The 11,517-nt window shown below is 40.3% G+C and overlaps 1 long non-coding RNA gene across 1 annotated transcript; it reads right to left on the bottom strand.

Annotated features, from left to right (window-relative positions):
* Window positions 1-2,670, bottom strand: LOC135174897 (uncharacterized). The gene is made up of 2 exons (XR_010302131.1): window positions 1,678-2,670; window positions 1-884 (listed from the first exon to the last, which is right to left on the bottom strand). It is a non-coding gene; the product is annotated as an uncharacterized LOC135174897 (long non-coding RNA).
* Between the last annotated feature and the right edge of the window lie 8,847 nt (window positions 2,671-11,517).

Here is an 11,517-nt window from a genome sequence, read left to right as displayed (position 1 = left end):
AACCAATTGATAAAATCTTTACTGTGGTATGGTTTTCTTCATGCTGCTCATTTATTCACAGGACAGAGTTACAGAGGACTTGATTAGGAGAAAAGATGAATATTTATTGCTTTTAAATCTTCTATCATTATTGCCTCCCATTGGAAGAACCCAGTGATCAGTCTAGCCTTGTTCACAATCTGTGGCTGTGTGGTAATAAGCTGTTGTAGATGAGCAAGGGTAAGAGTGACTTCTCATTTGCTTTAACTGATAAGAAAGATCTACAGTCTCTAAAGAGAAATAAAGAAGTCCCCCTAAACCAGGAATGCCAAATAAAGGTATATAACAAAACAAATTAGAAATATCTGGGTGGAGAACTTAGGTTAGTGTTGTTTGTATATGCATGCATACCTGTGAGAGCTGTCAGACAGTCCTGAGCCCAACAGCACCACTTTTGCCTCCCTCAGCCCTAAATGTTGCACAAAGCCGTCTTGTCTCTGTGCTACGAACAGAGAAACCTCAACTTGCAGCAGCAAAAACAGTGCTTTAGCCAGGACTTTTGATCTGAAATACTGTCTGGGTTTGGCTCAAGTGTCTGACCAATCTAGCACGTGTGCATGAGTGTCTATTTGTGTAGCTGTAGGAGAGAGGCAGAAAAAAAGAGAGAGGTGCAGGGTGAATTACTCACTCTACGTATACAGCCGGAAGTTGCAAACTAAATCTGTAGAAGAAAATTGTAGTTGTGTCTTAACCATCTACACAGCTATGGTCCTCAGAGGAAAGCAAGTAGATCAGTGACAGCTTCTCTGCTAGTAATCTCATTTTGCTTTGTCATGCACTACTCCAGCTGCTGCAGGGAAGGAAGACAAGCATTTTTTTCTGTTCAGAGTCGGTTTCCCATGTTCCTGCAAGGTAAGCATGTGTTAACTGTTAAACATCTGCATGTATACCATGGTTACACCTAGTCAATGGGCAGGAATACCAAACGTCTTAGCTCACCAAACTTCAGAGGATTCCCTGAATGAAATGGGTCACACCTCAAAGCTGTGTGGCTGCATTGTCTATGTGTCTTGGAGGCATGTTCAAAACCCAATGCATATCTCCCAAAACTGCACTCCATAAAGAAACCAAAGAAGTGAGGTGAAAGAGAAGGTCAAAAGAACCCTGCAGTTCTGAGTAAGGACATCATTGCCTGTGGTTTGATTCCTCCCTTGTCCATCAAAACCAGACAGTGCATTCTATGTCATTTGAGGTGATTGCATTACAGTGATAGCTCACTTAATCATAGATTTCTCCTCTCTTTTGCAGTAATCTACAAATTCTTAGATGTTAACTACCTATTTGGAGCAACTTATCAGTTACAGTGGGGTGTAATTATTATCATATTACTGTAATTAACACCAATTAAATTATTACCAATGCATTCCATACATGAAACCTCAAATAATTTTATCTATATCAAGAGTCTGAAAAATATTTTTTGTAATCACAATCATTTCAGATAAAAATTAGATGCTAACATTCAGAGGTTCTGTAACAGTACTCTTGAAATACATTTTAAATACATTTGGTTGGGAGTTTTCTAAAAATGTAGTGTTTCAGTGGAAAATGCTGCTTCTGTCCAAAAAATTTCCCAAGGAAACACTTCTGGGAAAGTTTTTCTGCTTTTTGACAAAAACAATGCACTGTTATACTTACAGATGCAGAAATATCTTTACCACTGAAGACAGTAAACCTTGGGATAGGGACCCAGCACCTGAAAGAGCACCAGGAAGCTGTTGAGAAGCTGAAGGGTACATATCAAAAGTCTAAATGAAACATTTGTATTTGATCTGACAAACTGAAATGCAATGTATCTTTCCACAAATTTAAAACCAGTTCATGCAGGTTGAAAATGGTTAAATGAAACATTGGGAAATTTCAGCATCAAGTGCTTTTTTGTATACTCTGACCCTGAAAACATTGTGGTACTTAGTCACTTCTGTTTCTGAAGAGGATACAAATAATCATATGGGGGTTTCTAGCAGATTCTCAGTTACCATTTGACCACTTAGATTATAAATAACAAACTAACAAACAGGAATGCCCATGGTTGTTCAGTTTAAAAGGACATTATGAACAGTAAGTCTGAGAAAGATGCTTTATATGCAACAAATACCTTGAATTTCTGATTTAAACCTGAAACTAATCTCATTTTAAATGAGTCATAAAGACCTGATCATCATCTGTATAATATGTTCCATTCATACTAATTAAGTGCCATGTGACTGCTGAATTTCTTGACATTTGCCTCCCTAGCTCTTGTTTAGGCAATGACTGACTCCTCTTCTAGAATTGCCGCTGATAATACTACTACTACATTTTGATTTTACCTGGCTTGATTAGTGTTTGCTTATATACTTACCAGCTTCTGGGATTCATTGCCAAAACACTTTAAAAGTGGCATTTCTTATACAGCTAATAAATATTTTGGATCATAATTACCAAGTTTCATAATTTGGATTCCTCTATAACTGTAACATACACATACCACCACCCATATGCAGAGTTGCCATGCACAGAAGAAACATTGTTCTTGCTGCTGCTGTACTTACTGTGGCCACGTTCAGGTTTAAATGGAGTTTGAGGTATTGCTAACATGCAACTGAAATGAAAGTAAGAGTGCATTATGACCATTAGCATAATCCTCTAGCGTGACCAGTTCTAAAAAGAAGATAGCTGTGAAACATTGCCCGACCTTAACATGTTTCATAGAAGTAAAGATATTTGTTTAATTTTTGTGAATGTAAAAACAAAAAAAAAAGGGTGGGGGTGGGGGCGGGGGGGGAGGTGTTCTGAATACAGTTCATATTTCCTGCAATATATGAATGGTGTTAAAATAAATACCATATGGACCCAGATGAATTGCTGTGTGTCCTTTCAATAGCTGCTTTTAGGCAGTTTCATTGTAAATCACGAGGAGGTCTGATGACTGTCATCTATATACACGGCTCTTAGCATAGGAAGGCTGAATTCAGTAGGATACTTGCTTTGCTCTGCTGGGCATAAGATCAGGAAAATCTGGAGCCATTTTCCATCTGTGTCTTTTGACCCTCTTAAAACCGGACGTGCGATTTCAGAGGCAGAAATATTTCTATCTTGTGGCTAGGCTGCACTTTAGACATGACGTGACACAACTCTGCTTTGCTGTCAGCCATCAGCCAGCTGCAGCACTATGGTGGGCTGCTCTGGGAAAACCTCATTTGCCTCCTTGTGACAAAGCTTTCATCGTGGGTATTCCCCAGGCACAGCCCAGCACATCTGAAACTGAAATACCAGCAGCAGAAGGTAAGCCTGTGTACAGGGCATGTTAAGTATTTGTGCTCTGAAGTCTTTGCCTCTAAGTATCAGAAAAAAAACCATTGTTTAAAATACCAGCATATTTAAAAAACACAGAGGAAGAATATGCATTTTCTAGTGGGAGGCACTTACTCAAAATCCAGTTTTGAAAACAGGCAATTTGACAAAAACTAAGTTTGCAGTATCACTTGAAAACAAATCTTAGCACTAAAATCTTGCATTAATGAACCTGAAATATGTGTAAAAACTGAATGAGATCTGTATAATTTATTTCTTTACTTTTTGTGTATCAGCCTCAAGAACAAAATAGTTAATCTTTTTGTTACCAGTTCTGTTTAAAGATCCATACTCAGCGTAGCAATATTTGTATTCTCCTTGAAAAAAAATCAGGCTGATTTTTGCCTCTAGTTTTATACTAATTGATACAAGTGAAAATATTTCCACTTCTCTAAAACACATCTTTACTGAAAATAATGCTTAAAAAAAAGATTAGACAAAGGCTAAGCCGAAATGATTCATCACCTGGCATTAGCATTCTCTGGACACACATCCCAGTCCATTTTATTCTGAAAATCCTATTAATTAATAATAACAAGGACCAAGACTGGTGCTACTGATGTGTTAGATATGCTGGTGAAAATGAGCTTCCTAAAAGTTCCTCCTACAAAGTGCTTGCTGTTATGACCATTAGAAGTCATAATGGTCAGTTCAGATTCTCAATTACTTTGTAGATTAAAAAAAAAAACAAGAAAAATAATCTTCAGGGAAACAGTGAACTTTATAGTTTGGGCAACAAAACCATACTGGAAAAAAAACAACAAACCCAACAGAGTAAAGACAGTCCTCCCTTCAAGTCCATGAACTCCATATGTGACCAGGTCTGTTTTTATATTCAATTCAAACAAACTTGGGTATGGTTCTGACCTAGACTTTCTGACTCTAATGTGAGTTTCCTCCCACGTTTCAAGTGAGAGGCTTGCTGTTATATCTGTGCACACTTAGCAAAGTGACATAAACCCAGCATCCACTGTATGTTCAACAATAGTCATATTTCATTATCAGAGAGCACAACAATGGTTCTATTGTACAGGGCAGCTCTCCTCAGAGGTGGAAGGAAGGCTGCACACAGGCTTCCAGAGTGGTCCATAAATATGGTGGTGACACCCGACTGGCTCATGTAAACAGGAAATCAAACCAGGATGTAAACTGGACTGCTTCCATATTCAGTAATACTCAGCTAAAAATAAACAGGTTGAACAGATGTAGGAAAGACAATTCTCTCTGTAAACTCGTTTGTAAACTTGAATCTTTCAAGACCTGATATGAAAATTAGAAGTAGTTTTAGAGCTAGTTTATCAATATGCCTGTAATAAGATTGCCATCACATCCAGGGGGGCTGCAACCATGAAAAGGAGAATGGAAAGACTCTTCCCAGAGAACACTAGAGACTTGGAGATGAATATTGAAAAGAGACATAATTGCTTTGCAAATACATCAAGTGATTTAAAAAAGGGAAAGAATTTCTGCTTAAGATAAAGACAATGATATCATGACTATAAGTGAACAAAGACTGAAATCTAGAAGTTATTAGACATCTTATTCTGAGTAGGGAGTTCTCAAGCAGTAACAGAATGATGAAGGGAAGATATTTTTTTCTCAATTAATTATTTTATGCCTTTTTTATTCAAGACTGTCATGTAGAGTTCACCTGAAAGATCTCCTGCAGCCTTCAGTTGCTTTTAATTTCTCTAACATTTCTCTAACTGCTGCCCACGTCTGACTCAGAAAAAAAGTATTTCAAAAAATGAGGAATTCTTGAGGATTATTTAGGTGACATAAGAAATACATTTCCTTATGTCAGGGGGATTGGAATGAGATGATGTTAAAGGTCACTTCCAACCCAACCCATTTTACTATAAGCTTTATCTAACAGTTTATTAAGGTTAGGTATATCTCCTCGGCTTTGCTTTTGCTTTGTAAATAAATAAATACCAGCATTGAAGCTAAATACTAACATCTGTGATCACTTAAAACAATGTTGGCATTCACTTTTGGCCTCTCTAACCAATCAGACTATCATAGAATCATAGAATCAACCAGGTTGGAAGAGACCTCCGAGATCATCCAGTCCAACCTAGCACCCAGCCCTATCCAGTCAAGTAGACCATGGCACTAAGTGCCTTATCCAGTCTTTTCTTGAAGACCTCCAGGGACAGTGACTCCAACACCTTCCAGTATTCTTTCTAAAAAGCTGTTTTCTGCCTGTTGGCAGCTATAGTGACACTCGTTGAATTAAATTGGATGGAACAAAAAAAAATCAGACCATAAAAAATATTAGCATGCAACGTTCAGTACTTAAAACTGTTTCATATTCATAGCACAGACTTTGGGTTTCTTAGTTTCATAGCAAGTTAAAGTGGATGGTAAAATCTATAAATGTATGAACTAAAATAGAGGAAGAAAATATTTGGTTATGACAAAAGGAAATCTGCAGAAAGAATGAAGGTAGACTACAATGCAGCTGCTACATTTCAGCATCACTCATTGAAGAAAAGTAGCATGAGGCTCTTTTAAAATGATATCTTTTCCTCCTTTTATTTAGCTCTTGTATACAAGAACGCAGTAATTGCTCAAATAAATCAGCCATAAAACTATTTAGCATGTGTATTTGGCTATCATTTTTGAGCATGCACTCTTGAAAGTGCTAAGGCTGAACAAGGCTTGGGTTCAGTACTGATTGTGTGTATTGCTCGCATGTTTTCTGCCTAAATATTTAAAACAGCACTATGCTTTTTCTTTACTGGTTGTTGTACCAATCTATGCTTTCCACTACAGGGAACACCTCGATTTTCATTCATCACAAAAGAAACTATATTAGAGTCAGGAACTATTATGCTTGCTTGTTTTCTAAGAGCAACATGTTGCCTGTACTTGGAACAAATGATGCAACTGTTACATTGCCAGATGTATGGTCGGTAAGCAGCTTCCTGCCAGCAGAGGGGCTTTTTTTTGTCGTTTTCACATCAGTATCAACCATTTCAATCAAATGCAAAATTCACACTCGCAGCCACCCAGATGGTTATGCTGTCTGGGGACTTTGTTTACAAGTTGAGAATAGCATTCTCTCCTCTCCTGGTGTAATCTCATCCACCAAACCAGCAAGGCGGAAATCCTCATTGAGTATTCTAGCACATAGCAAACATTTTCAAAGCAGTCTGTATCAAAGAATGTGACTGGAAGGAAATTATTAATGTCAAGAAAGAGAAAGAAGGCACAAGCATGTTGGTAGTGCAGCAAAGATAAAGGTGTGCCTTTCATTAGACAGCATCTTGTGATACATCAAAGAAACAACAAAGCTGGTTTGGAAGCATTCATGATGGAGCACACACCTGTGTACTTCTAATTTATGACAGCAATAATCACAAGCAATGTACAAAAAATAATTAAAAAAAAAAAAAAGAGGCAAATCTGTTCTATCATTTATTTTTTTTTTTAAATTACAGGCCTTGCCTTGTGACAGACAGACTGCTTGGAGGGTTGGTATTTTTTACAGATGACCACAGCATCATCCTTTTGGAAGGATAAACCTGCTGAGGAAATGGCCAAGGAGTCTCTTAGAATAAGATACAGCATTGACAACCATTTAACAGATCAAATCTGCTCTTTACAGACATAGGCTGCCTGATTGGAAATACCTGCAGACTCCATTAGAAGCTCCTGGCATTACACTATTTTTCTTCCAAACAGTCACAAACTACAGAGTTAGTAAGGTGAGAAACCACTTACTTTTTTTTTCATCACTATCTGGCCAAGTCAACGAGTAGGTAACATCATGGCTGAATGCCTTGCATACTGAATGTCAAAAAAAAAATCAGAGAAAAATAAACTACTCAGGTCCACACACAACTACTAAAGCAGAATGCTCTTGGAGTTAGCTATACTCATAGTTTAAATCGGCTTCTCGTTTTAGTTTCTGCTTCCATGATTGAGGATGATCCTGGAGATCTCTTCCAGCCTGGTTGTTTCTATGAATCAAGAGAAGTCAACTGTCATAGTGTTGTAAACCTGGTAGAACTAACTAAATAGTGTTTTAACATGCTCAGCAAAATCTGCCATGCCTCAAAAGCCTGGTCTATGGTTAGACTCAAATCTAGATGGTGCTTGAGCTTTCTTTTTAGACTTGTTTAAAGGAAACATGAATGGTTGTCTTCTATATTGCTGGCAGAAAGGGAGATCTACACAGGACAGGAAACACTCTGCAGCATTTTTATTACAAGGCAATGCTCCCAACAGTGCTGTTCAACCCATGTGGTAGCATGGACCCAGCATCTGGAAGCTGTCTCATGCATGTCAAAAGCACAGAGATCCAGCTGCCTGCGTGTACACTTCATACAGCTACCATATAAGCTGCCTCAGAGAAGCCATCACTAAGAAGTGATTATTATCCTGATATCTGTTTTTAAGCAGAACTTCAGGGCAGCTTTTCAATACTTTGTACTAATAACATGTACTGATTAAAACAGAAGAAACTACAATGAACAACTGAATTAGTAGACATCAGGATAAACAGGTACAAGAAGAGTTGAATGGCTTTTGTAAAGGGAAGTTGTGCTGCACTAATCTACCAGAGTCCTCTGACAGAGTCAACAAAGCATGCTGGCAACACAGATCTGCTTGATACCATCTGCCTGGATTTCCAGAAGGCACTCAAAAAGTTGTTTCCCTCAAGGCTCTGGAGGAAGCTACTCAGACATGAAGAAAAAATCAGAAGATAGGGAAAGGGGGAGGAACCTTTCACAGTAGAAAGGCTTTTCACAGACAGGGTCCCATCTGGCTCTGTGCTGAAGTCTACATTGCTCAACACGTATCACATGTGATGAGAAAACACTGTTGAAGAGGGATGAAAATGTTTGCTGGTGACACTGAATTAGTCAAAGCAATAAAGACCATGGCTGATTACAGACTCACAGAAGAACTTCCTACTGTGTAATGACTCAGCAACAAAAAGTCACTGTAGAGAAATGTAAAATGAAGGCAAATAGTGCTAGAATTCACTACAAAAGGAATCCAGAACAGAAATCATCCTTTTGCTATTGTATAAATACAGGGCATATCTATGCCTTCAGTATTATTCATGTCTATGTATCCATCTGAAGACAGATATAGAAGTACTGCAAAAGACAGAGAGAAGTGCAGCAAATGTGCTTAAAGATATGGAGTGGTTGCAGGGTAAAGAACAGTAAAATCAGCGCAGGTTTTTCTTGTGAAAAGCACTAAGAAGACACAGCTACAGATCAATAAAATCAGTTGCCTAGACAAAGTTATCAAATGAAACCAGGAGCCTCCAGGAGAACAAAAGGTGCTATGTCTTCACTTATTACAAAAGCTCATCCTCTAACCTGTAAGACTTGTGACAGAGCACTATGGATGCTAAAAATGTACCTGAGAAAAAAAATACTTGTAAAATTCCCCAGTGAGAAGAACACCAAGGGCTATCCAATACAGGCCAACAGCATCTAGCTAAGGAAGCTCTAGAATAACTGATCACCCAAAAAGTATCTTGGGAAAGTTTTCTAGAGAGTCTCGCTAATCTTTTCAGGACACTATTGGAGACAATGTGCAGAGCTAGATGAAACTCTGTTCTTACCTGTATTGCTGTTATTCAGGTTTGAATTGCAGATATGCACTGTCAGTGTAAAGCTAATGTGTAAATAAATCTGTGTTGGACCTGCAGAATGAGCATGGAATTTTTGGGCAGTGCCATCATACTACGCATGCGCAGCTGCACCTCTTAGGGGAATATCAAACCTGTGGTACACATCAATCTCCAGTATACTGTTGTTGTGGAGGGTCTGCAGGGCTGAAAATAGGCTTTGCCATGCCTGGACATGTTTTTCTGCCAGATCCCCTGGTTGTAAACAGGTTGTGTAAGCCCCCACACACCCAGGTCATGTCTCCCTGGTGTAAGCCAATGTGATCCCCATATTTGGGAAAGTCCAGGCAAGGTTTGGCTGACTGCCAACCTGATTGGTCATTGTAGTGGCCAAAGGAGCCATTAATCTTGTCCCACATTCAATAAATAGGGATGCACAGGTAAACAATGTGCTCAGATGCTCAGACCCTCATGTTCTGACCCACTTGGAGCGTGGGCTCCCCTGCCTGCGTACCTTACTTGTAGAGCTCACTTAAGCCTGCCTACATATATATATATATATCACAGTATCACACAGTATCACAGTATCATCAGGGTTGGAAGAGACCTCACAGATCATCAAGTCCAACCCTTTACCACAGAGCTCAAGGCTAGACCATGGCACCAAGTGCCACGTCCAACCTTGCCTTGAAGTGCCCCAGGGACGGCGACTCCACCACCTCCCCGGGCAGCCCATTCCAGTGTCCAATGACTCTCTCAGTGAAGAACTTTCTCAGAGCCTATAGTCTCCTAGCCAGCTGTGCACACTTGCACGCCACTGTGTTATCAGGACCAGATCCTGTATTGCCTGCATTTACCTATGGAGCACAGACTCCCGAGCAGCCGTGCACACTTTGCATGCCCGCTGCCTATCATCGCCTGGTAAGCGCCGTCGCTGCTGAGTTAACCAGGAAACAGACTCTGAATTGTCTGCATGCAATCGGCCTGTCTGGCCAGCGTTACATTGTGCTGAGACAGCATGACATCCCACTCCTGCACCTGAGATCCTGCCTGCTAAGAATCCCTGGACAGAGCATTCAGAAGAAGCCAGCAGCACCAAGGCAGAGATTGCATCCTTTGCCAGGAGAACTAGGTCAGAGACTGTCTTTCCCCAGAAACTGGGAAGATTCATCCTTTCCCCAGAAGCCGGAAGGATTCCAGCCTCAAAGTCCACAGGTGAAGTTCCCCTGAAGTCTGGACACTAGGCATAGGCTGTGACATAGTCCCGGAGGGTGATTGATAATTAATAAGAATTGTGAGTAAAAGCTTAAATGCCTCTGTAATATCTGTTGTCTCTGCCATACAGCAGAATCAGTTTACAGCCCACTCTGCTGGACAAATAGTGTATAGACCCCAAACGGTATTTGCCACAGGGAAAACTCCTCTGTCTATTTATAGTTTGAATGTTTGCTAGTCATTAATAAGTCACTGCAGATAGTTTATCCTAGAATGTTTTCATAACTGTGTAAGAACATTTTAATATTAATATACAGTGGTTGGGGGTGGCAAGAGTTCAGAATATTGAGTTTAATAAATATATATTTTTATATAATATGATCTTGCCCCAATTAATTTCTCCCCTCCGCCAAAATCGGTGTAGGCAGCTGAATACTCCTCTGCAACAACTGTGAATGTTCGGGGTTCCCAAAACTATGCCAGACCTCCACTCACAGCTGTAAATGCTCAGGCACTGAACTGTCAGAGTTACCAGGAAAAAGGCTGCTGCATGCCTCAAAATCTTAGATAAATACAGAATTCCTCTATATTGTGCCAGTTAAGATTTCTAAGCGAGAAAGATGTATTCAGGAGAAAACAGAAGGATGGTAGTCCTGCTTGGAATATCCTCTATTATCTACAATGAACATGACTTCTCTGTCTTAACACATAAGTTTTATATAATTTAAATCTGCAAATGATCTGTGTCCTGGACTTTTTATAGGATCTAAAAGTTTCCTAGGCAGTTACTTTTCTTGGCATCCTGGCCTGCATCAGGAATGGTGTGGCCAGCAGGAGCAGGGAGGTCATTCTGCCCCTGTACTCTGCACTGGTTAGACCACACCTTGAGTACTGTGTTCAGTTCTGGGCCCCCCAGTTTAGGAGGGACATTGAGATGCTTGAGCATGTCCAGAGAAGGGCGACGAGGCTGGTGAGAGGCCTTGAGCACAGCCCTACGAGGAGAGGCTGAGGGAGCTGAGATTGTTTAGCCTGGAGAAGAGGAGGCTCAGGGGTGACCTTATTGCTGTCTACAACTACCTGAGGGGTGGTTGTAGCCAGGAGGAGGTTGCTCTCTTCTCTCAGGTGGCCAGCACCAGAACGAGAGGACACAGCCTCAGGCTGCGCCAGGGGAGATTTAGGCTCGAGGTGAGGAGAAAGTTCTTCACTGAGAGAGTCATTGGACACTGGAATGGGCTGCCCGGGGAGGTGGTGGAGTCGCCGTCCCTGGAGCTGTTCAAGGCAGGATTGGACGTGGCACTTGGTGCCATGGTCTAGCCTTGAGCTCTGTGGTA

Source organism: Pogoniulus pusillus, chromosome 4, assembly GCF_015220805.1.
Source record: "Pogoniulus pusillus isolate bPogPus1 chromosome 4, bPogPus1.pri, whole genome shotgun sequence".
Lineage (NCBI taxonomy): Eukaryota > Metazoa > Chordata > Aves > Piciformes > Lybiidae > Pogoniulus > Pogoniulus pusillus.
Note: the sequence above shows the minus strand (reverse complement) of the source record. Positions and strands in the feature narration are given on the sequence as shown.